The 26,152-nt window shown below is 40.7% G+C and overlaps 1 protein-coding gene and 1 pseudogene across 2 annotated transcripts in view; both read left to right on the top strand.

Moving 5' to 3' along the window:
* Window positions 1-3,275: 3,275 nt before the first annotated feature.
* On the top strand, window positions 3,276-5,090 carry LOC112865582 (TAR DNA-binding protein 43-like; annotated as a pseudogene).
* A 10,022-nt stretch (window positions 5,091-15,112) lies between these two features.
* TBCEL (tubulin folding cofactor E like) overlaps window positions 15,113-26,152 on the top strand; it is a 78,608-nt gene continuing 67,568 nt past the window's right edge. The window contains exon 1 of one of the 2 annotated variants that reach the window (XM_086678839.1): window positions 15,113-15,252. The gene's annotated coding sequence lies outside the window, so the exon portion shown is untranslated. The remainder of the gene's footprint in view (window positions 15,253-26,152) is intronic. The other variant, XM_086678840.1, reaches the window with a different exon arrangement.

The following is a 26,152-nucleotide window of genomic DNA, read 5'->3' as shown; positions in this document are numbered from 1 at the left end:
GAAAATGAGGGAGGAAGTAACACATTCCCAGATAAACAAAAGCTGAGAGAGTTCATTACTACCAGATCTGGCCTAAAAGAAATGCTAAGGGGAGTTCTTCAGTATGAAATGAAATACTGTAACTTGAAGCTGTATGAATATATAAATTCATGGGCAGATATAAAAGTTAGTATTATTGTTATCTTAGTTTGTAACTTCAATTTTCATTTTGTACAAGATTTGAAAGACAAATGCATAAAATAATTATAAATCTATGTTAATTAATAAACAGTATATAGAGATGTCATTTGTGACACTGATAACATCAAATGGGGAGGAAGAGCTATAAAAGAATACAGCCTTTGTATGCAATTAAAGTTGAGTATCAGTTTAAAATAGATCGTTATAACTTTAAGATGTTATATGTAAGCCCACAGTAACCACAAAGCAAATATCTATAGAATATACACAAAAGGACATGATAAGGGAATCAAAACATGTTGCTACAAAAAAAAAAATCAACTAAACACAAAAGAAAGCAGTAATGGAGGAAATGACGGACAAAAAATTCTAAAGGCATATAGAAAACAAATAATATCATGGCGAACTTAAGTCCTTTCTTGTCAGTAAGTACTTTAAATATAAGTGGACTAAACTCCCCAAGAAAAGGACATAGTTCGGAAGAATGGATAAAAAAAAACCAAAGCAGAATTCAAGGACAGTCTCTAAAGAGACTCTCTTTATATCTAAAGACACACTTAGGTTGAAAGTGAAATGATGGGAAAAGGTATTCTGAGCAAATAGTCAAAAAGAGAGCAGGGGCGGCTAGACTAATATCAGACAAAGTAGACTTTAAGTCAAAAACTGTTATGAGGGACAAGGGCATTATATATTGAGAAAAGGGTCAATTCACCAAGAAGATATAACAATTATAAATAAGCACAAGACAACAGAGTTCCAAAACACATGAATCAAATATTGACAGCATTGAAGGGAGAAACAGATAGCTCTACAAGAATACTAGGAGACCTTAATACCCTAGTGTCAAGACTGAACAAACAGAAAAGCAGTAAGGAAACTGTCTCCATCCATTTGGGCTGGTATGACAGAGTACCATAGACTGGATGGCTGATAAACAATAGAGATTTATTTCTCACAGTTCTAAAGGCTGAAAGTTCAAGATCAAGGTACTGACAGATTTAGTGTCTGGGGAGCATGCTTCTTGATTGATAGATGGCCATCTTCTCACAACATCCAAGGTAGAAAGAGAAAGGGAGCTCTCTGGGGTTTCTTTTACAAGGATACTAATCCCACTTTTGAAGACTCCAACCTCATGACCTAATCACCTCCCTAAGGCCCCACCTCCTAATACCATCACATTGGGATTAGGACTTCAATATATGAATTTGAGGGGGTCATAAATATTCTATTGCAGAAACAGAGGACTTAACACTGTGGACCTAATAGGCATATAAAGAATATTCCACCCAACAATATCAGAATACACAATTTTCTCAAGCACACTTGGAACATTCTCCAGGTTAGATCAATTGTTAGGCCATAAAACAATTTTTAATAAATTTTTAAAGACTGAAATTGTACAAAGTAATCTTTCCTTATCATAATGGAATGAAATGAAACCAATGACAGAAGGAAAATTTACAAGTATGTAGAAATTAAACAACACACTGACACAATCAAATGGGTCAAGGAAGAAGTGACAAGGTAAATCAGAAAATATGTTGAGATAAATTAAAATGAAAATACAACAGACAAAAAGTTGAAGTGTAGTCAAAGTAGTGCCAAGAAGGAAACATATAGCTGTAGATGCTTCCATTAAAAAGATTCCAAATCACCAACCTAACTTTAAACCTTAGAGAACTAGAGAAAGAAGAATAAACTATACCTAAATCTATTAGATGGAAGGAAATGATAAAGATTAGAGCAAAGATAAATAAAAGAGAGTATCAAAAAATAATAGAGAAAATCAAGTGAAACCAAGAGTTGTTTCTTGGAAAAGATTGACAACTTTGACAAACCTTTAGCTAGTTTGGTGAAGAAAAAAATGAGTGAAGGCTCAAAAAACTAAATTCAGAAATGAAAGTGGGGATATTTATACTGATTTTACAGAACTAAGAAGGATTATAAGAGTATGAGAAACTATGGTATGGCAACAGTGGATAGCTTGGATAGAATGAACAAACTCATAGAAACAACAGCCTACAAAGACTAAACCTTCATTAAAGAAATAGAAAATCTGTATAGGCTTCTAACTAGCAAGGGGTGGAATCAGCAATCAAAAACCTGACAGCAAAGAAAAGTCCAGACAAAATAGTCTTTAAGGTAATAAGCATTACTAGAAATAAGTGGGATATTTCACAGTGAGGAAGTTTAACTTACCAGCAAGAGAATCCATTTTAAACTGGTTATTTATCCTACAACATGTTGTCAAAAGACCCAGATCAAAAATGTTCAGAACTACAAGGAAAAACAAATTCATCCATAGTCATAGTCGGAAATTTAACATACCTCTGTGGCAACTAATGAAACAAGCAATGAATCTGCTTTAACAATTGTTACAAAAATCAATTTCTAACAAAAAGTCAATAAGAATACAAGAAGTTTGAATAACACAATTAACAAGCTTGATCTAATTGCTTATGTAGAACACCGAACTCCACAACTGTTGTATAGCATATTTTCAGGCCCTCAAAAAAATTTCTCTCAAGTTTATCACATGCTTAGCCACAAAGCAAAGCTTGATAATTTCCAAAAGATTGAAATCCTATGGCATGTGTTCTCTGACCACAGTTTCATTGGACTAGAAATTGATTTAAATATCCCTTAAGGGGCGCCTGGGTGGCGCAGTCGGTTAAGCGGCCGACTTCAGCCAGGTCACGATCTCGCGGTCTGGGAGTTCGAGCCCCGCGTCGGGCTCTGGGCTGATGGCTCAGAGCCTGGAGCCTGTTTCCGATTCTGTGTCTCCCTCTCTCTCTGCGCCTCCCCCGTTCATGCTCTGTCTCTCTCTGTCCCAAAAATAAATAAACGTTGAAAAAAAAAATTTAAATATCCCTTAAAAATCTCCATACGTTTAGAAGTTAAGAAATATACTTCTAAATAACACAGAGGTCAAAAGAAGAAATCACAAGGGTAACGGACTGCCTATCTGTGTCCCACCAAAATTCATATGTTGAAATCCTAACCGCCAAAAGAATGGTATTAGGTGGGCCTTTAAATGAGGTCTTGAGGCTGGAGACCACATGATAGGATTAATTTACTAACAAGAAGATAAAGAGACTACCTTTTGTGGGAGCGAAGTGGTAGCTGGGCTGCTCCTGGAACTGTCGCTGCTTCGGGTTCTCTGTCAGGCTTCCTAGCAGTGGCCTAACGGAAAACTAAGAAAAGATGTCTGAATGCATTCGGGGAACCAAAGATGAGAATGACAAGCCCATTGAAACACCATCAGAAGACGATGGGACAGTGCTGCTGTCCACAATTACAGCCCAGTTTCTGGGGGCCTGTGGATTGAGCTACAGGAGTCCAGTGTCTCAGTGTACGAGAGGTGTGTGGCTGGTAGAAGGAATTCTGCATGCCCCCGAAGCTGGCTGGGGAAATCTGGCATACGTTGTCAACGATCACAAACTATCTTTTTGTCAACAAAAGAAAAATGGATGAGACGGATGCTTCTTCACCAGTGAAAGTGAAAAGAGCTGTCCAGAAAACATCGGATTTAATAGTGTTGGGTCTCCCGTGGAAAATGACTGAACAGGATCTAAGAGAATATTTTAGTACCTTTGGAGAGGTTCTTATGGTTCAGGTCAAGAAAGATCTTAAAACTGGTCATTCAGAGGGGTTTGGTTTTGTTCGTTTTACGGAATACGAAACCCAGGTGAAGGTAATGTCGCGGCGACATATGATAGACGCACCACGGTGTGACCGTAAACTTCCTAATTCTAAGCAAAGCCCAGATGAGCCTTTGAGAAGCAGGGAAGGGGCGCCTGGGTGGCGCAGTCGGTTAAGCGTCCGACTTCAGCCAGGTCACGATCTCAGTGTCCGTGAGTTCGAGCCCCGTGTCAGGCTCTGGGCTGATGGCTCAGAGACTGGAGCCTGTTTCGGATTCTGTGTCTCCCTCTCTCTCTGACCCTCCCCCGTTCATGCTCTGTCTCTCTCTGTCCCAAAAATAAATAAACGTTGAGAAGCAGGGAGGTGTTTGTTGGGCGCTGTACGGAGGACATGACCGCCGATGAGCGGCGGCAGGTTTTTTTGCCAGTACGGAGAAGTGGCAGACGTCTTCATTCCCAAACCGTTCAGGGCGTTTGCCTTTGTTACACGTGCAGATGATCAGGTGGCCCAGTCTCTTTGTGGAGAGGACTTGATCATTAAAGGAATCAGCGTCCATATAGCCAATGCTGAACCTAAGCACAATAGCAATAGACAGTTAGAAAGAAGTGGAAGATTTGGTGGTAATCCAGGTGGCTTTGGGAATCGGGGTGGATTTGGTAACAGCAGAGGGGGTGGAGCTGGTGTGGGAAACAATCAAGGCGGTAATACGGGTGGGGGAATGAACTTTGGCGCTTTTACCATTAATCGGCAATGATGCCCAGCTGCCCACTGCAGAGCAGCTGGGGCATGGTGGGCATGTTAGCAGAACCAGTCAGGCCCATCGGGTAATAACCAAAGCCAAGGCAACATGCAGAGGGAGCCAAATCGGGCCTTTGGTTCTGGAAATAACTCCTATAGTGGTTCTGATTCAAGTGCGGCGACTGGTTGGGGATCCGCATCAGATGCAGGGTCAGGCAGCGGTTTTAATGGAGGCTTTGGCTCCAGCACGGATTCTAAATCTTCTGGCTGGGGAATGTAGACGGTGGGGTTGGTATAGACTGGTGGGAATTCAGATTTTTCTAAACACGTGGTAAGTATGTTGTAAAATACATATGTACCGAGAATTTTCAGAATTGGTCTATTCAGTGTGGAGTATATTCAGCAGTATTTTTGACATTTTTCTTTAGAAAAAGAGGACAAGCTAAAGGAATTTTGTAAGTTTTGTTACATAAAGGGTTGAAATATTGAGTGTTTGAAAGTAAACTGCTGTTTGCCTGATTGGTAAAAAACCCAACACACTACAATTGATATCAAAAGGTTTCTCCTGGAATATTTTATCCCTGGACTTGTCAAGTGAATTCTTTGCACGTTCAAAATAGAAACCATTGATTAGAACTACACTGTTTTCTCCTTGTTTTAATTTGAACCCCACCATAGGAATTTTTTCCATAGGAAAATCTCCTCTTTTGGAGATCATGGTGTCACAGTGTTTGGGTCTTTCGTTTTCATTTTTGTTTTTTGTTAACATTTGTCTCCCTTCATGTGCAAAAGTACAATACGAAGGCTTCATTTAATCTCTGTAGTTCAGCTCATTTCAAATGTTTATGGAAGAAGCAACTTCGTTGAAAGTAGTGCTGTAAATATTCTGCCATACGAATACTTCCGTCTACAGGCTCTCTCGTTCAAGACTTCGTCATCACGCTGCACAGGCTGCGTCTTTGATGGTGGGTGTGCCATTTTTATCCACTACTCTTTATTTCGTGGAGTCGTATCAACGCTATGAACGCAAGGCTGTGATATGGAACCAGAAGGCTGTTTGAACTTTTGAAACTTTGTGTGGGATTGATGGTGGTGCCGAGGCATGAAAGGCTAGCGTGAGCGAGAAAAGGAGAGCGCGCGTGCAGAGACTTGGTGGTGCATAATGGATATTTTTTAACTTGGCGAGATGTGACTCTCAATCCTGTGGCTTTGGTGTGAGAGTGTGCAGAGAGCAGTAATAGCAGATAACGTATGAATGTGTTTCGCATTCAAAGGACATCCACATCTGTTGGAAGACTTTAAGTGAGTTTTGTTCTTAGATAACCCCGTTAGTTGGATGTGTTAAGTGAAACGATACTTGTATTTCCCCTCCCCTTTTGTCAACTGCTGTGAATGCTGTATGGTGTGTGTTCTCTTCTGTTCCTGATCTGTAAGTGTGGTCCTGTGAACTGAAGCTGGTGGGTTGAGAAGATGGACTGAGCTTGTGGTGCGCTTTGCAGGAGTACTGGGAAGCAGAGTTCACCAGTGAGCTCGGGGTGTCGCCAAGAAGGGTGGAAGTTCTTTTTTTTTTTTAATTTTTTTTTCAACGTTTATTTATTTTTGGGACAGAGAGAGACAGAGCATGAACGGGGGAGGGGCAGAGAGAGAGGGAGACCAGAAGGGTGGAAGTTCTAATGTCTGTCAGCTACCCATAAGAATGCTGTTTGATGCAGTTCTGTGTCCTGTGCTTGGATGCTTTTTATAAGAGTTGTCAACGTTGGAAATTCTTATATAAAACTGATTTAAATTAACAAAAGAGTGTGAGTGTACAAAAGAGTAAAAAATTGCAAAAGAGTGTAAATTAACAAAAGATAAAGAGACTATAGTTTGCTCTCTGTCATGAGGATACAGGGAAGGAAGATATCTATAAGCCAGGACATGAGTCCTTACCAAACACCAATCTACTAGTGCCTTGATCTCTTGACTTCTTAGCCTCCAGAGCTGCGAAAGATCAATGTTTGTTGTTTAGGCCACTCAGTCCATGGTATTTTTGTTACAGCGGCTTGAAGTGACTGAGACCACAAGTGAAATGTGAACTAGGTGGGAAAAAAAATACAACGTATCAAATTTTATGGGATGCAGTAAAATAGTGCTTAGTGGGAAATTTATAGCATTGAACGCCTGTATTAGACAAAGAAGTAAGATGTAAAATCAGTCATCCAAGCTTCCACCATAGGAAACTAGAAAAAAGAAGTACAGATCAAATCCAAACTAAACAAAAGAAAAAAACAAATTAAAACAGAAATCAATGCAATTGAAAACAGGGAATTAATAGAGAAAATCAATAAAATCAAAAGATGTTTCTTTTAAAAGATCAATATAACTGATAAGCCCTTAGCCAGTCTATCTAAATAGAAAAGAAAGGCAAAACAAATTACAATGATCAAAAATGAAAGAGAGGGCATCACTATGGACCCCATGGCATGAAAAGGATAATAAGAGAATGCAATGAACAACCCTACACCCAGAAATGTGATGACCCAGATGAAATGGACCAATTCAGTGAGACAAAATTTGTCAAAACTCTTATAGGAAGAAAGAGTCTGAATAGCCCTATGTCTAAAAAAGAGACTGATTCAAGAATTCATAAACTTTCGGGGCACCTGTGTGGCTCAGTTGGATGAGCGTCCGACTTTGGCTGAGGTCATGATCTCCTGGTTTGAGAGTTCGGGCCCCACGTGGCTCTGTGTTGACAGCTCAGAGCCTGGAGCCCGCTTTGGATTCTGTGCCTCCCTTTCTCTCTGCTCCTCCCCTGCTCACACTCTCTCTCTCCTTCAAAAATAAATAAACATTTAAAAAAAAGAATTAATAAACTTTCAAAACATAAAACACCAGGCCCAGAATTCACTAGTTAATTCTACCAAACATTTAAGGAAGAAATTATATAAATTCTCTATAATCTTTTCCAGAAGATAGAAGCAAGAGTACTTCCTAGTCTATGAGGCCAGGATTACCCTAATACCAAAACTGAACAATGAGATTCCAAAACAAGCAAACTAAAGACCAATATCTCTCATGAACATAGATGCAAAAATCTTCAAAAAAAAAAAATCTCAATAAATTGAATCCAACAATGTATAAAAATAATTCTACACCATGACCACTAGGGGTTTATTCCAAGTAGGCAGGGCTGGCTCACTATTCAAAAATCAATTAAGGTAATGCACTCTACCAATAGACCAAAGAAATGAGGAAATATTTAAAACTGAATGATAACAAAAATGCTATATATCAGAACTAGGAGACACAACTAAAGCTCTACTTAGAGGCAGAAATGTAGTTCTAAATGTATATTTTATTTTTTTTTTCAACGTTTATTTATTTTTGGGACAGAGAGAGACAGAGCATGAACGGGGGAGGGGCAGAGAGAGAGGGAGACACAGAATCGGAAACAGGCTCCAGGCTCTGAGCCATCAGCCCAGAGCCTGACGCGGGGCTCGAACTCCCGGACCACGAGATCGTGACCTGACTGAAGTCGGACGCTTAACCGACTGCGCCACCCAGGCGCCCCCTAAATGTATATTTTAGAAAAGAAGAAAGTTTGGGGCGCCTGGGTGGCTCAATCGGTTAAGCATCTGACTTCAGCTCAGGTCATGATCTCACAGCTCATGGGTTCGAGCCCCACATTGGGCTCTATGCTGACAGCTCAGAGCCTGGAGCCTGCTTCGGATTCTGTGTCCCTCTCTTGCTCTGCCCCTCCCTCACTCATGCTGTCTCTCTCTCTCTCTCTCTCTCACTCTTTCAAGAATGAATAAACATTAAAAAAAATAAAAAAAAGAAAAGAAAGTTAGAAAAAGTATTGTAAATTATATTTAATAAGAAAGAGCAGAAAGAAGGAAGCAATAAGTAGAAAATAATGAAACAAGAAAAAATAAAATAGATTTCACAGAACTGATCATTGATTCTTTCAGAAGACCAACAAAATTTGTAGACTAACAAAGGAAAAAAACATGGAGTAATTAACCAGTATCTAAAATAAAAATGAAAAATGAACTATTGGGATCTCATCAACATAAAAATCTTCTGCACAGCGAAGGAAATAATCAGCAAAACTAAAAGGCAACTGACAGAATGGGAGAAGATATTTGCAAATGACATATCAGATAAAGGGTTAGTATGCAAAATCTATAAAGTACTTGTCAAACTCAACACCCAAAAAACAAATAATCCAGTGAAGAAATGGGCAAAAGAATGAATAGACACTTCTCCAAAGAAGACATCCAAATGGCCAAACGACACATGAAAAAATGCTCAACATCACTCAGCATCAGGGAAATAGAAATCAAAACCACAATGAGATACCACCTCACACCTGTCAGAATGACTAAAATTAAGAACTCAGGAAACAAGAGAAGTTGGCAAGGTTGTGGAGAAAGAGGATGTCTTTTGTACTCCTGGTGGGAATGCAAACTGGTGCAGCCACTCTGGAAAACAGTATGGAGGTTCCTCAAAAAATTAAAAATAGAACTACCCTACGACCCAGCAATTGCACTACTAGATATTTATCCAAGGGATACAGGTGTGCTGTTTCGAAGGGACACATGGACCCCAATGTTTCTAACAGCACTATCAACAATAGCCAAAGTATGGAAAGAGCCCAAATGTCCATCGATGGATGAATGGAGAAAGAAGATGTGGTATGTATGTGTACATATGTATGTACACATATGTATGCATGTGTATATATACACATATATATATATATATACACACACACACACACAACAGAGTATTACTCGGCAATCAAAAAGAATGAAATCCTGCCATTTGCAACTGAAGGTATTATGCTAAGTGAAATTAGTCAGAGAAAGACAAATATCATATGACTTCACTCATATGAGGACTTTAAGAGACAAAGCAGATGAACATAAGGGCAGGGAAGCAAAAATAATATAAATAATAATAATATAAATAATATAAAAACAGGGAGGGGACAAAACACAAGAGACTCTTTAAATATGGAGAACAAACAGAGGGTTACTAGAGGGGTTGTGGGAGCGGGGATGGGCTAAATCGGTAGGGGGCATTAGGGAATCTACTCCTGAAATCATTGTTGCACTATATGCTAACTAACTTGTATGTAAATAGAAAAAATAAATTAAATAAAAATGAGTTTTTTTTAATTTTTTTTTTTCAACGTTTATTTATTTTTGGGACAGAGAGAGACAGAGCATGAACGGGGGAGGGGCAGAGAGAGAGGAAGACACAGAATCGGAAACAGGCTCCAGGTTCTGAGCCATCAGCCCAGAGCCCGACGCGGGGCTCGAACTCACGGACCGCGAGATAGTGACCTGGCTGAAGTCGGACGCTTAACCGACTGTGCCACCCAGGCGCCCCGTGTTTTTTTTAACGTTTATTTATTTTTGAGAGAGAGAGAGAGAGAGAGACAGAGCGTGAGCAGGGGAGGAGCAGAGAGAGAGGGAGACACAGAATCCGAAGCAGGCTCCAGGCTCTGAGGTGTCAGCACAGAGCCTGACACGGGGCTGGAACTCACAAACCGTGAGATCACGACCTAAGCCAAAGTCAGACGCTCAACTGACTGAGCCACCCAGGCACCCCAACAATTGTCTAACTTTCATAACACTGTTTGTCAGGAAGGTAACCTGGCACAACCACTTTGGAATACTGTTTGGTAGTATTACCTAGAGCTGCACTGGCCAGTGTAGCAGTTCATAACCACATTAGTTATTGGACACTTGAAATGTGGCTGGTCCAATTGCTATAAATGTAAAACACACATTGAACTTTGAAGATTTAATATGTAAAAAACAATGTAAAAATATCTGATTAATAATTTTCATACTGAGGACATGCTGAAATGATAATATTTTGGATGTGCTGGATTAATAAAATGCACGCTTAATATTAACTTTTAAAAAACCTTTTTAATGTGGCTACTAGAAAATTCTAAATTACATATACGACTTGACTTGTACTATATTTCTAGGATGGTGCTGATCTACAGCTAAGATTCATTCATTTTTTATTTCTGGGTATATTCCCAACAGAGATGTGTATATACACGCAGTGAAAGTGAAGCACAAGAATGTTTATAGCAGCATTATGCGCAATAACTAAAAACGGGAAATAACCCAAATGCCCTTCAACAGTGGAATGGATAAATAAATAAGGGGTAATTACAATAATGAAATACTATTTAGCAACAAAAATCAGTAAACTATAACTGTATTCAACGACCTGGATGACTCTCACAGTGTTAAATATTAAATCATCTCATTTGATTCCATATATAAAGTTTAAATGGGAAATTAAGCTACCGTATTAGAAGTCAGGATACTAGTTTGGGGAGAATACTAGCTGTAGTGACTGGGAGGAGGCTTTGGGAAACTGGCAAAGTTCTGTGACTTGGTAGGGTGGTGTTATGTGGGTTTTTGCTTTGTGATAATTCATTGGGCTGTACATTTATGTACATTCGTATGTGCAGTAATCTGTATGTTGTTATCCCTTCATAATAAAAAAAAAACTAAGAGGGGTTAGTGAGGCTTATATCAATTTGTTGCAAATATTTTTAACAAATGCAAGGCCTCTTTGAAAATAAAGGTCTTCATGACTGATCCATTTATGTAAATTGCAGAAAAGCAAATTAAGAGTTGTTTTTTGAAGACCATATTTTGCCCAGTAAGGAAATCTGGATACTTTCTAAATAAGTCGTTCTAGGTATGACTCTCTAGTTTAAAATAAAAATATCTCTGCCCTTTGCTTGGTCAGGAAGCTTGGCATGATAGTCCATTTCCTGACAGATATGTCAATAGTGTTGACAAAAATAAAATAAAGAATCTCAGAATTGCAGAATTTAAGGGGACATTGAAGCCTAGCCTTTTTTTCTGAGTTGTGATTTCTTTGTGAAATCGATGGAATCGAGGGCACTTCCTCTTGAAAATGCATATGTGTACAATACAGGTATATATATAATATTTTACACATAATTTCAGTTGGCTCACCATGGTAGTTTGTCCAGTCCAGGTTATTTGGTAGCTAAAGCTCTAAAGCAGAAAGAGATCAAGTGACATGGCTGGTTAGTGGAAAAACCAGTACCAATATTGCAGACTCTTAATTTCCAAACCAGTCATTATTCTTTCAAGTAAAGCAGTTTCCTTCTCCTGTGTACCCATATATGTATGATTTGTAATATATATGTATGTAATATATATATATGTTGTATATAATGTTGCATATAATAGATATATATGTATTATATGTAATATATATATAACATATATACATGTTGTTCTCATATGATTCTCATATATGATTGAATTCTCATGTAATTCTGTCCTTATCCCTTTGCTTACTTGAGAGATGCTTTCACCTAAGAAGATGACTCCCCTTTTTAAAATAATATCCTATAAATTGTTCTCTATCACTGTATTTGAGGCTATGCATTGTTTCCAGACCACACTGTAGGAACCATGCCTTATCTGTCTTTGTTTTCCCCAAACCACCTAGCTAAGTGCAAGAAATATATCCATTATAAAACCAACATGTGTTGCATTAAAAGGACATGCAAATATATGACTGAAACTTCATGACAGAATGATAGCCTGTAATTACAGTGTTATTAGGAGCTTAGATTCTGGTGTCAGACTGACCTAAATATGAATTCAGCCTCTGCTATTTACTAGCTCTATGTTTTGGGTGTATTACTTAACCTGGGTCTCACTTGGTAAATCCGATGGTACCAAACTGAATTTATACGATCATTGTGAGGATTAAGGAGATAATCTACGTGAAATCTGTTGAGCAGTATCTGGTACATAGATTTTAGTTAGCTGTGATTGTTGTTATGACATACTCAACCCTTGAATTAAAGACTCAGTTGGAGCACAACAGATTTAGATTCTTAGAATTATACTGGTCAACCAGTCTACCCAATCCTGGAATTATTCACAGATGGTTCTAACAGATTCTGCTTTTGCTTAATACATTCCAGCGACAGGGAACTCATTAGAACCAACTGAAGCAGCTCCAATTCTTCCAAAGTTCTTCCTTACTATTAGGTTGAGTCATATGAAATTGCTATTTCTGGGTCAAAACAATTAAATTATCAACAATGTATTTAAAAAGACCAGAAATTTGTCTTTCTATCCTTGCCTCTTGCTTTGACATCTTCTCTCTCCTTCTACAGGACAATCCTTTAGAGACAATGGAGAGTCAATGGGGAACAAGACAGACCTAGCTCCTGCCTTCACTGAGGTTTACATGCTTATTAAGGAGACAACAAAATAAGCAATTGTGTATCATTTTCAGATTCAAGGAGCTGGAAGAATAACGTTGCAAGCAAAGGGCTTAACTGAGCGAATTCCCACGGAATGTATCACACATGAGGAACTGAGTATAGAGCAGCACTGCCGGAAGACTTTTCTGTGATGATAAAAATACTCTGTATCGGCACAGTCCCTTATGATAGCCACCAGTCACCTAGGGCTACTGAGCACTTGAAATGTGGCTAGTGTCATGTCACTCAGGAAATGCAATTTTAATTTAACTTAATTTTAATTAATTTAAATTTAAATAGCCATATGTGGCTAGCGGCTACCAGGCTGAACAGACAGTATAAAGGAAGAGGATAAAAGGACAAAAAGATGAGACTGGAGAAGTCAGCAGGGTTCCAGACCATGAAAAGCCTTGAGGTGCATGTTAATAACTATGATTTTAACCTCAGAAGGATTTTACATTCCAGGGTATAACATGATGAGATAGGAGTTTTAGAAACATAGTATTGGCTGCCTTATGGAGATAGACAGGAGAAGGGTAGAGAAATGGATCTTGTCTTTAGGAGTTGGCTCTATAAGGGGAGAGATGGGAACAAAGGCAAAATGACTCAAAGATATCTCAAAGAGACAAAGACATATATAACGAATCACACCCAGTCAAAGGCATCACTCATGTATATGTTTATATACATTGTGCACTCATGATCCACATTTCTTGCCTTTTTCTAGTTGCTCACAGGACATCTACCCTCCCAAGTATTTCTGTGTGTCCCCAGTGGTACCTGAGCTCACAAGGAAGTCTATTAACAAAATATCCACGCAGCATTCACCTTGTTCTTCCTCCTCTGTGCATTTATCACTTTGTTCTTCTCTGGTCCTTGCCACTGATGGTACTTTGAGGTACTCTGAGGGCACTGCTCTGTTCTCTGCAGAAGGAGGAGGAATGTCCCCATCTCAGCAACCTAAGCCACACTGCTTGGCTCACCCTCCCCTTGATCCTCAAAGCATTTTCTTTAACCAGCTCTTTTGGGCTCCCTCCCCCAACTTCTCTAAGCTTTACATATGGGGTAAGACAAAACAAAACAAAACGAGAGAAGTACCTAATTGCTGATGGTAATAAGCCGCCATTGGGTCCTTACCCCCCACTCTAGGAACCAATATACATATATATACACATACATACATATAGACATATCACAACTCCTCCCCAGCTCCCTGACACACGCCACATAAAAGCACACACATCTTATGTGTGTAGCACATAGAACTTTGCAACTCCTAGCACGTCAGCTGACATATCCATACAAGGCTGAATTCTCTTCAAGATCAGCCAACACCATCCCTATTCCATATACGCCCTTGCAAAAGAAAGGGACAAAAAAGTACATAAGCAATCACAGTCCAACAGCCACAGATAAGGTGTAAGGGGCTGAAGCAATAGCATGTCATAATGTGAAGTGCATGGACTTTTACTCTGGCACCAGACTGACCTGGATTCAAATCTCAGCCGCATCACTTTTCCTAACTGGGTGGTCTTGGGCAGATCGCTTAACCTCTGTGAACTTCAGTTCTCGGTTCTACAAAATGCCTACGTTTGCGAGTTGTGAACATTAGAAACAGCCCATGTACAGTGCCTAGAAGGTGCCCAATGAATGGAAAGCGGGGGTCTCTCCATCGGTGCTGGGAGCGTTGGAAAACTCAGGATGCCAGAGGCCCTTGCAAAGGGGACGCAGAATCAAGGCCAGAGTGAGTGCGACCACATCCTTATGCAAAAGCATCCTGGGACTTTATTAGATTACAGCCTTGTACTCGCCTAGTGAGGAAACTGAAGCCAGAGGCAGGAAGTGAGTTAATCAGGGTCACGTAGCAATCCGGTGCCAAAGCCGGGACAAAATTCCAGGTCAGTCCGGAAAGGTTCAGCCCAAGGCTCCTTTCTGCAAGGCAGCGGCCTCCCAGCTGCCCAGGTTCTGCTCTGACCCGCCCCTACCTCACTCTGATGTGACAATTCACTCTTCCTTGGCACCTGAGGTGACTCCTCACGAGGGCCAAGAGAAAGAGCAGGTGCAGTGTGTTTGTAGAGACTACCAGGCCCTTAAAGACCTCCCCGTCGCCATGGCAACCCGAGCTCGGTTGCCGAGGACCCGCTCCGCCGGCGCCCCCTCCCCTTCACGCAGCGGACGTGACACGTGCGGCGGGGTCACGTGTTGTTGTTGGGCCGCGAAAGCTGCTTCCGGGTCAATGCAGGACACTGGGCTCCGGCGGCCAGAGTGGGGGACGAGGTGAAGCGGAACCGGGCCGGGGCCGGCCGGGACCAGGCCGGAGGCCGAGCGGCGGCGGCGACGGCGGTGGCCGGGAGGGGGGAGGAGAGGCGCAGCCCGAGGAGCCGCCGCAGCAGCTCCCCCGCCTCCCGGGCTGAGGGGTGAGTGGAGCCCGGGCCCGCCGGCACTGCCGGCTTCTCGAGGCCCCGGGATCTCCCCTCCGGAGCCGAGGCGCGGAGGGCCGTTCCTGCTGGGGCGCAGTATGCCGGGGGGGGGGGGGGACGCCGAGAAGAACTCGGAGCGGGACGAGGCCTGCCTGGGAGGAGGGGAGGGCTGGGCCACCTGCCCGCGGCTGGAGGGAGGACGGGGCCAGGCCTGGCTGGGGAGGCGCGGGGAGGGCCCTGGGCTGGGAGGAGGCGGAGGGCTGGGTTGGGGGGGAGCCTGAGTTCCTGGGAGGTTCCGGGCTTCTTGCCGTGCCCTAGGGGCGTGGGGGTTGGAAAGATGCCCTCTGGCTGGTAGGAGATGGAGACGGGTCTGGGGCTGCTGGGGAAATAGGAAACTTTGTCTTCGAACCAGTGTATGGGGTGGGGGGTGGGGGGGGGGGGGAGTAGAGGACGTGTCCCCTGGGAGGTTCGGCGGGGAACGGGGCGGGCGGGCATTTCCAGGCCGCTGGGACACTAGGCCTGCTCCTTCCAGGGGCTGATGAAAGGACGCGGTAGTTTAACAAGGGCTCTGGGGAGAATCGTTTTGCCCTCACATTGGGAGACTTTGAGAAGGAGGGAATTGGAGTAAGATGGGGCCTGAGAGGAGGGTACCCGGCCCTGGGATCTGGGAGGGGGCCAATGTAAGGATCTCCGTGGAGCTTCATTCTTTGTTGGGGATGGGGAGCATTGAGTTCTAGATCCTCGCCTAGGAGGACATTCTGGGAATTGGTGAAACGAGAAGATTTCATCCCGTCTTCTCTTGGCACAGTGATCCTAGAAGTTGCAGTTGAGGAAAGTTGGTTGGAAGAGTTGAACGGTTGACAGCTAGTGGAAGAAGGAGGAGCTGTCGTCTGAAGGTTGCTAAGTTACTGGGAGTTTGTAGGCAACCGCCTAGGGTTGTTGTTCGGGCAAGTTAGCAGTCCTTTCAGGTCCAGATACTGGCTTAGCTGGGGCTGTCCCCGTTCTATGTATGCTTCCCTGGAGCTCTGAAATTGGTTTCCAAGAGTCCCTTTGGAGCGAAGAGATTATATGTAGGTGCTGAGGACTAATGAAAACACTCAGCCTTTGGGTCCTGAGGCATTAGGGCTAGATCTCTAGGGTAAGAGCTTGCAAACTTTTTTTTTTTTTTTTACACATCATGCCCCATATGAAAAAGCACTTTTTACATTATGATCTAGTACATACCTATATAATGAGTGAAAAGTTTCGCAGAGCACTGTTTACCCTTAGGACATGTGTTACATTCTGATAAGTTCTATTCCGTTCCATTCACTTGTATTAAAAAATGCTGACTGAAATCCACCAAATTGATTTGTGGGTCACAAGCTGCTGCTTGAAAAACACTGTCCCAAGGCACAGTTCTTTGGCTTCAGTTAGGGTCCTCATGTTGTATGGTTCTACAGAGCTAGGATGATTATAAGGAGACGAGATTATAAGTAGATGGGGGTGGGGGGTGGGGTCAAGCCAGCCAGGTGCAACTGACCCCTTCATTTGTTTACATCTTTATAACATGTAGCATATTTGGTGTTTTGGACCATAATCTTAACCTTTGGTATCTTAATGTGGCCTGATCATTTTATAAAATTTCTGAAGTACGTGTATGCTTCAATTTTCTCCATCCTTTGCTGTGTCAAAGAAAATGAGAGGCCTAATCCCGTTGAGTTGATTTATCCCTACAACATACTTAAGGTAATGTTAATGTTACAGTGTTGTGAATATACATTGGTTTGCTTTTCTGCCATATTTAGAAAAAAATCTCAAGCTGAAACCTAAACTCTTCTTATTCCAATAATACATGGTAAAAGAGGTATACATAATTAAAGATACAGGTACTTGGTTTTAGTATATCCTTTAAACTTAAATCGTTAAGTCTGAGTATAACTTTGAATGAGTTAACGTCTTAATTCCCCCCACGAAAATGTTTTTCTCTGTTTGTAAAATAGATGAGGTCTTCATATGAACAGTATTATAATGAATATTGGTGAGTATTGGTGAACAGAGAGACCTTCATGTGTTGCTATGTTTAAGTCTTTTTAAAGGTTGTCACCCAGCCTGTTGTTACATGATGTTGAGTGTCAAATAATGTTGCCTGATTTCGGGAGGTAAATGTATAGGGTTTGTATTTAAGACCAGTTTATTGGTGTTAATTTTTGTTGAGGATGCCTTCATATTATTTGGAACTTGGAATTCCAAGCCATAGCCATGAGAAAAGAATTGCCCAAATTAAACTTCATCACTGGGGCCATATTCTTGATGAGAAGCCTTATGAAAGCATTCTTAATCATCTTCAAACTTCGTGTGTTGTAAATTATATCTTGATTGATTGATTGATTGATTGATTGATTATATCCTGGGTACTGGTGAGAGGGTCTGTGTTGGCATGTATCAGTCATCCTTTAAAAATGATCTTTTTTTTAATCAGGTAAATATTTGTTTTTGAAATCCTTGGCTTTAAAGAATGTTTAAAAGCTTTCTTTTTGTGGTAGTTGCTTGAAACATGAAGGAAGAGCCTCATTAATTTCGTTTTCCTGGGAATCATGTGTACCTGTCAATAAACAGTTGTGGAGAATTTACCCTGAGTGACTGTGTGTGCTTTTTTTTATAGTTTTCATTTTTTTCTCTTGAACCTCAGACTCTTAGGTCTGTCTACCTATAGTAGGCTCTTTTCCCCTTCCCCTTTTTGCTTCCAAACTTCTCTGGGTTTGGAAATTAGATGCTTATATTTGTTAGAACTTTGTGTAAAATAAGATTGCGCAGCTCTGAATAATGTTCTTTCAATTATATATGTATGTATATTATATGTATACTAATACTAATACTTTTTTTTAGCATATGAACTATGTGACATGTATTTTGGCTAGTCAGAGGCCCATTTATTGACCTCTTAATTGTGGGCTATCTTTAAAGTAAGTGAACTCTTTATATATTTAGTCTAGTTAGGCATATAAGAAGAATTTCTAAAAAGAAACCGGAAACTGACAGTGATAAAGGACCTAAGGAGTGAAGCGATCAGCCGTGATTGTTGCCTTTGCCCTACATGCAATGAGTCATTAAGAGTTGCCATTCCTCCCTTTTTAATCTTTTTCGTTACCCTCTCTTGACTTGGATTTCTTTGCAATTAGAATGCTAACAGCCTCACTGTTCCCATTGTCTGTTACTCTCATTCTACTTGATCTCACACAGCTTCATCAGAGGACTCTTCCAAAGAACAATGCCCTAATTTATCGTTTCTCTTCTCCAAAACCATTAACTTTCTAGTGCCAGCACTGAATAAAGTCTACACTGTTTAAGTTGACATTGACGGTATTCTGGAGCGTCTACTTTTATCCTGACCCTGTTTTTCCATTCCTAAATGCAAATCCTTGTTCCCGCCAAGCTCTCTACTCATTGCACTTTCTTTTTTAACTTGATTCCTAAAAATCTGGGAAATGTGTTCTTCATGAATTCCTACTCATCATTTTATTACATCATTTTATCATCTTCTTCCTTGAAGTCTTTCTTGCCTGTATTGTCAATACTACTTTTCCTACATTGCTTTGTGATGTTTGTGTGTGGTTTTTTTTTTTTTTTTTACCCCTTTTGGATTATAAATTCATAGAGGACAGGAGGCCCAAATGTCCTCGAATCTCTAGGACACCTAGCACAGGGTTTATCAGAGTTCATGGACCAAGTGAATCAGAATTGACTGAATTTATGGTTAAAATTGCAGGTCTCCAAAAATTCCACCTTAGACTTACTGAATCAGAATCTTAGAATTTGCCTAGGTGAGTCTTCTGTACGGTAAAATTTGAGAATCACTTACCTAGCATGATGCTTTAAATTACAGTAGGTACACACGTAATTTTGGTGCAAATGATGTAAATGAACTGAGTAATAGCAGTTCAGCAGATTGGTTTAATTTTAGGGCTTAGCAGTCAGGCAGCCTAGATTTGAATTCTGTTACCTTTACTCATTAGCCATCTGACATTAACTTTGCTTTTCTGATATATAAAGTGGCAGTAATAATAGTATCATTCATAAGGGAAAGTGACAGTTGAATGAGGTAATATGTGTAAAACAACGGAGTGCAAAGCATATAGTAAGCTCAATAAATTTTATCTGCTGTGGTCATAATGATCAGCATGATAGCAGTGGTTATGGAAGTGATGAAAAGTGGTGAGAATAGGTTTCACGTCAGTCATTGTTAATAAGCAAATTGCTCAGGGTTTCAAGGATTCAGGCTTAACATTTATTTTCCATTTTAGACTAACAGTGGACCTGTATGGTGCTTAAATTCAATTAGCATGTGAAATTTTCCCCCTTTAACCTCCCCTTTGCCTAAAGAAAACTGCAAACTTTTGGGGCGCCTGGGTGGCGCAGTCGGTTAAGCGTCCGACTTCAGCCAGGTCACCATCTCGCGGTCCGTGAGTTCGAGCCCCGCGTCAGGCTCTGGTCTGGGCTGATGGCTCAGAGCCTGGAGCCTGTTTCCGATTCTGTGTCTCCCTCTCTCTCTGCCCCTCCCCCGTTCATGCTCTGTCTCTCTCTGTCCCAAAAATAAATAAACGTTTGGAAAAAAAAATTTAAAAAAAGAAAACTGCAAACTTTTAAACGGAGGGCCTTCGCCTCATTCCATCTGGTCCTGCCCGCCCAACATCAACTTCTAGCCCTGCTTACACACACCACACCAGCGCAGTTTCTCACTTTGACTTACTTGGGCCTTTGCACGTGCTTTCCCCCTTTTTCATCTAGGGGATTCCTGTGACTCTTTTAAGACTCAGTTTCATGTGTGGCCAAGCTCGGTGAAGGGAGTCACTCCTTTGGTGTTCTCAGAGTGCTTTTCCCATCCTTACATACTACCTGTGTGTACATTGGACTTCTTTTTGTCAGGGAACGGATTTAGTCCTGGCATGTGTTCTAGGTACATGGTAGGTAGTTAGTCCACCTCTGCTAGAGGCAGAGGGTGTCTGGTGGTTGACTCTTCTAAGCTGTCCCATTTGTCTGGACTTTCCTCAGCATGATCTGTTGACCACTTACGACATGCCAGACACAACCAAATGCTTTAAAAACTTCCATTTAATCTTCACGGTGACTCTAATGACTACGAAATAGCTATTAATAGTTCCATTTTACAAATGAGAAAGCAGGCGTAAAGAGGTAAGTAACTTGCTCGAATTCCAGTGCAGATTCGTGATTGAACTCAGGCTGAACTGAAGCCCCGAGCTCTTAATCACAGGGCTCTTCTAGAAACAGAGGTAAACAAGATGACACATTTCCAAAACTGGCTATGTGAAATTTTTACTAATAACTCATTCATGGTCCTTAGGAATGTGATCTATGACTAACACTGTTAAGAAAAGATTATTTAAAGAAAAGGTCATCTGAGGTTAATGCTTTTCTAGTGATTTTCAAAATTTCTCTTTTGATTCTGTCATGTTCATCACTGGTATACTTGATTTTCATCTCATTGCTAGAAGATACTACATCATGTTTAATCAAAGTAAAATTCACTTTTTTATTCATTCAACAAATATTTGTTGCCCTTTGCCAGATACTCCTCTCCATAACACTGAGCCAGACTGACAAATCTCAGCTTTTGTGGGATTTAGGAGAGGGACTCAAGCTCTAAACATGTAGTAGTAAGTGGTGTAAAGAATGAAAGTGGCTGAAGTAATGGTGATTAATGGTAGTAATGGGGCTCTTTTTGATGGGTTGGCCAGAGGCAGCTCATCGAAAAGGTAACATTTGTGTTTGAATTTGTTTGAGGCTTGGATGCTGAGATGAAGCCAGCAAAACCAAGAGCCAGGTAAAAGGCATTCCTGGGAATGCCTTAAGAAGGAATCAGCTTGGCAGTTCTGAGAAGTAGAAAGCCAGGCTGGCTGAAATCTAGTGGGTGGGAGGAGGTTCGGTGAGCAAGGTGAGCAGAGAACGGATTCAAGGAAGCCCTGAAGACCATGATAAAGAGATTGGATTTCATTCTAAGTGTGAAGGGAAGCCTTTGGTGAATTTAAGGGACATGATTTGACTTAAATTTTGAAAAGATGACTTGGCTTCTGTTGTGGAGAAGGGATTGTATAGTCATGAGAGATCGGGAAGGAAGCTATTGGAGCAGTCCCAGTGAGCGGTTGATGAAGGCTTAAACCAGAGTAAAGTAATGGGGACAGAAAGAATTGAGTGGAGTCAGGGTGTTTGGAATGTTGATAGACCTTGCTGATTAATTACATGGGACTGTGAGAGGAAGAGAGAAATAGGGGACTGGTAGAGGAAGAGAAGGTTTGAAAGAGAGACCTGAGAGTTCTGTTTTTGCCCCCTTTGTGCCCCTCGCTGATGATACATCCCCACCCTCCACGGATGCCACAACCCTGAATTTTGTGTTTATTATTCTTTAACTTCTTTACAGTTTTTATTACATATATATGTGACCGTAAACAATATGGTTAATTCTGTTTTTGAATTTTGTAGAAGTGGAATTTACTGTAAATATTTTTACAATTATTTTATCCTTTCAACAGTGTTTTTTTATTGAATATCTTTTAATTTTTTTTTTTTTTTAATTTACATCCAAGTTAGTTAGCATATAGTGCAACAGTGATTTCAGGGGTAGATTCCTTAATGCCACTTACCCATTTGGCCCATCTCCCCTCCTACAGCCCCTCCCATAACCCTCTGTTTGTTCTCCATATTTAAGACTCATATGTTTTGTCCCCCTCCCTGTTTTTATATTATTTTTGCTTCCCTTCCCTTAGGTTCATCTGTTCTGTGTCTTAAAGTCCTCATATGAGTGAAGTCATATGATACTTATCTTTCTCTGACATTTCGCTTAGCATAATACCGTCTAGTTCCATCCACGTAGTTGCAAATGGCAAGATTTCATTCTTTTTGATTGCCAAGTAATACTGCATTGTGTATATATACCACATCTTCTTTATCCATTCATCTGTTGATGGACATTTGGGCTCTTTCCATACTTTGGCTATTGTTGATAGTATTGCTATAAACATGGGGGTGCATGTGTCCCTTCGAAATAGCACACCTGTATCCCTTGGATAAATACCTAGTAGTGTAATTGCTGGGTCGTAGGGCAGTTCTATTTTTAATTTTTTGAGGAACCTCCATACTGTTTTCCAGAGTGGCTGCACCAGTTTGCATTCCCACCAGCAGTACAAAAGAGATCCTCTTTCTCCACATCCTTGCCAGTATCTGTTGTTGCCTGGGTTGTTAATATTAGCCATTCTGACAGGTGTAAGGTGGTATCTCATTGTGGTTTTGATTTGTATTTCCCTGATGATGAATGATGTTGAGCTTGTTACCATGTGTCAGTTGGACATCTGGATGTCTTCCTTGGAGAAGTGTCTATTCGTGTCTTTTGCCCATCTCTTCATTGGATTATTTGTTTTTTGGGTGTTGAGTTTGATAGTTCTTTATAGATTTTGGATACTAATTCTGTATCTGATATGTGGTTTGTAAATCTCTTCTCCCATTCTGTCAGTTGCCTTTTAGTTTTGCTGATGGCTTCCTTTGCTGTGCAATTTTGATGAGGTCCCAATAGTTCATTTTTGCTTTTGTTTCCCTTGCCTCTGGAGGTGTGTTGAGTAAGAAGTTGCTGTGACCAAGGTCAAAGAGGTTTTTGCCTGCTTTCTCTTTGAGGATTTTGATGGCTTCCTGTCTTACATTTAGGTCTTTCATCCATTTTGAGTTTCTTTTTGTGTATGGTGTAAGAAACTGGTCCAGGCTCATTTCTCTGCATGTCGCTGTCCAGTTTTCCCAGCGCCATTTGCTGAAGAGACTGTCTTGATTCCATTGGATGTTCTTTCCTGCTTTGTCAAAGATTAGTTGGCCATACGTTTGTGGGTCCATTTCTGGGTTCTCTATGCTGTTCCATTGATCTGAGTGTCTGTTTTTGTGCCAGAACCATACTGTCTTGATGATTACAGCTTTGTAATACAGCTTGAAATACAGTGTTTTTTTTTTTTTTTTTTTTAATATAAATTTCCGGTATACAGCTTTGTAATTCACATCTGCATACGCTACAGAGTGGTTACTACCACTGGTCTAGTTACCATCCATCACCGATCATTTGACCCCCTTCACCCATTTCCCACCCCCGTAACCACAATCCTCTCTATCTATGAGTTTATTTTTGTTTTGTTTGTGCATTTGTTTTGTTTTTTAGATTCCACATTTGAGTGACATCATGCAGTGTTTGATTTATTTCACTTAGTGTAATACCCTGAAGTCTATCCATGTTGTCCCAAATGGCAAGATTTCATTCTTTTTTTTTTTTTTTTTAATTTTTTTTTTCAACGTTTATTTATTTTTGGGACAGAGAGAGACAGAGCATGAACGGGGGAGGGGCAGAGAGAGAGGGAGACACAGAATCGGAAACAGGCTCCAGGCTCTGAGCCATCAGCCCAGAGCCCGACGCGGGGCTCGAACTCACGGGCCGCAAGATCGTGACCTGGCTGAAGTCGGACGCTTAACCGACTGCGCCACCCAGGCGCCCCGATTTCATTCTTTTTTATGCTAAATAGTATTCCATTGTATAAATATACTACATCTTATTTATCCATTTATCTATCAGTGGACACTTAGGTTGTTCCCATATATTGGCTATTGTAAATAATGCTGCAGTGAACATAAGGGTGCATGTATTTTTGAATTAGTAGATTTGTATTCTTTGGATAAATACCCAAAAGTAGGATCGCTGGATCATACGGTGGTTCTTTTCTTAATATTTTGGGGAATCTCCATATTGTTTTCCATGTGGCTGCCCTAATTTACAATCCCACCAACAGCGTTATGAGGGTTCCCTCTTCTCCATATCCTCTCCAACACTTGCTGTTTCTTTTCGTTTTGATAATAGTCATTGTAACAGGTGTTAAATGATATCTCATTGTGGTTTTGATTTGTTTACATTTGTCTAATAGTAATGATGAGCATTCATGTGCCTATTGGCCATATGGTGTGTCTTCTTTGGAGAAATGTTTATTTAGATCCTCTGCCCATTTTTTTTTTTTAATTTATTTTTTTCAACGTTTATTTATTTTTGGGACAGAGAGAGACAGAGCATGAACGGGGGAGGGGCAGAGAGAGAGGGAGACACAGAATCGGAAACAGGCTCCAGGCTCTGAGCCATCAGCCCAGAGCCCGACACGGGGCTCGAACTCACGGACCGCGAGATCGTGACCTGGCTGAAGTCGGACGCTTAACTGACTGCACCACCCAGGCGCCCCCTCTGCCCATTTTTTAATTGGGTTGTTTGGATTTTTTTGTTGTTGTTGAATTGTGTGAGTTCTTTGTATATTTTGGGTATTAACCCCTCGTCACATACATGTTTGCAAATCTCTTCGCCCATTCAGTAGACTGCCTTTTCGTTTTGATGATGATATCCTTGACTGTGCATAAGCTTCTTAGTTTGACATAGTCCCATTTGTTTATTTTTGCTTTTGTTTCCCTTGCCTTTGGAGTCAGATCCACAAAGACATTGCTAAGACTGAGTCAAGGAGCTTACCATCTATGTTTTCTTCCAGGAATTTTGTGGTTTCAGGTCTTACATTCAAGCCTTTAATCCATTTTGAGTTGTAAAATAGTGATATAGTTTCATGCTTTTGCATGTAGCTGTCCAGTTTTCCCAGCACTATTTATTGAAGACTGTCCTCCATTGTATACTTCTTTGTCAGAGATTAATTATCCATATATTGTGTGAGTTTATTTCTGGGCTCTCAGTTCTGTCCCACTGATCTTTGTATCTGTTTTTATACCAAATTCAAATCAATTGTTTAAAAATTGAAGTATAATTAACATACAGTGTTATGATAGTTTCAGATGTATGATATAACGATTCTACAATTCTGTACATTTCTCAGTGCTCATTAGGATATGTGTACTCTTAATCCCCTTTGTCTATACCATACTGTTTTTTTTTTAATATATGAAATTTATTGTCAAATTGGTTTCCATACAACACCCAGTGCTCATCCCAAAAGGTGCCCTCCTCAATACCCATCACCCACCCTCTCCTCCCTCCCACCCCCCATCAACCCTCAGTTTGTTCTCAGTTTTTAACAGTCTCTTATGCTTTGGCTCTCTCCCACTCTAACCTCTTTTTTTTTTTTTTTTTTCCTTCCCTTCCCCCATGGGTTCCTGTTAAGTTTCTCAGGATCCACATAAGAGTGAAACCATATGGTATCTGTCTTTCTCTGTATGGCTTATTTCACTTAGCATCACACTCTCCAGTTCCATCCACGTTGCTACAAAAGGCCAGATTTCATTTTTTCTCATTGCCACGTGGTATTCCATTGTGTATATAAACCACAATTTATTTATCCATTCATCAGTTGATGGACATTTAGGCTCTTTCCATAATTTGGCTATTGTTGAGAGTGCTGCTATGAACATTGGGGTACAAGTGCCCCTATGCATCAGTACTCCTGTATCCCTTGGATAAATTCCTAGCAGTGCTATTGCTGGGTCATAGGGTAGGTCTATTTTTAATTTTCTGAGGAACCTCCACACTGCTTTCCAGAGCGGCTGCACCAATTTGCATTCCCACCAACAGTGCAAGAGGGTTCCCATTTCTCCACATCCTCTCCAGCATCTATAGTCTCCTGATTTGTTCATTTTGGCCACTCTGACTGGCATGAGGTGATACCTGAGTGTGGTTTTGATGTGTATTTCCCTGATAAGGAGCGACGCTGAACATATACCATACTGTTTTGATTGTTGTAGCTTTATAGTCTAGTTTGAAATCAGGTAGCATGATATTTCCAGCTTTCTTCTTCTTTCTCAAGATTGCTTTGGCTATTCCAGGTCTTTTGTAGTTCTATACAAATTTTAGAATTATTTGTTCTAGTTCTGTAAAGCATGCCTTTGGAATCTGATA

This window comes from Puma concolor, chromosome D1 (assembly GCF_028749965.1).
Source record: "Puma concolor isolate L17-30 chromosome D1, mPumCon1.1.hap2, whole genome shotgun sequence".
Taxonomy (NCBI): domain Eukaryota; kingdom Metazoa; phylum Chordata; class Mammalia; order Carnivora; family Felidae; genus Puma; species Puma concolor.
The sequence above is the reverse complement of the archived record's forward strand: the minus strand, read 5'-3'. Positions and strand labels throughout refer to the sequence as shown.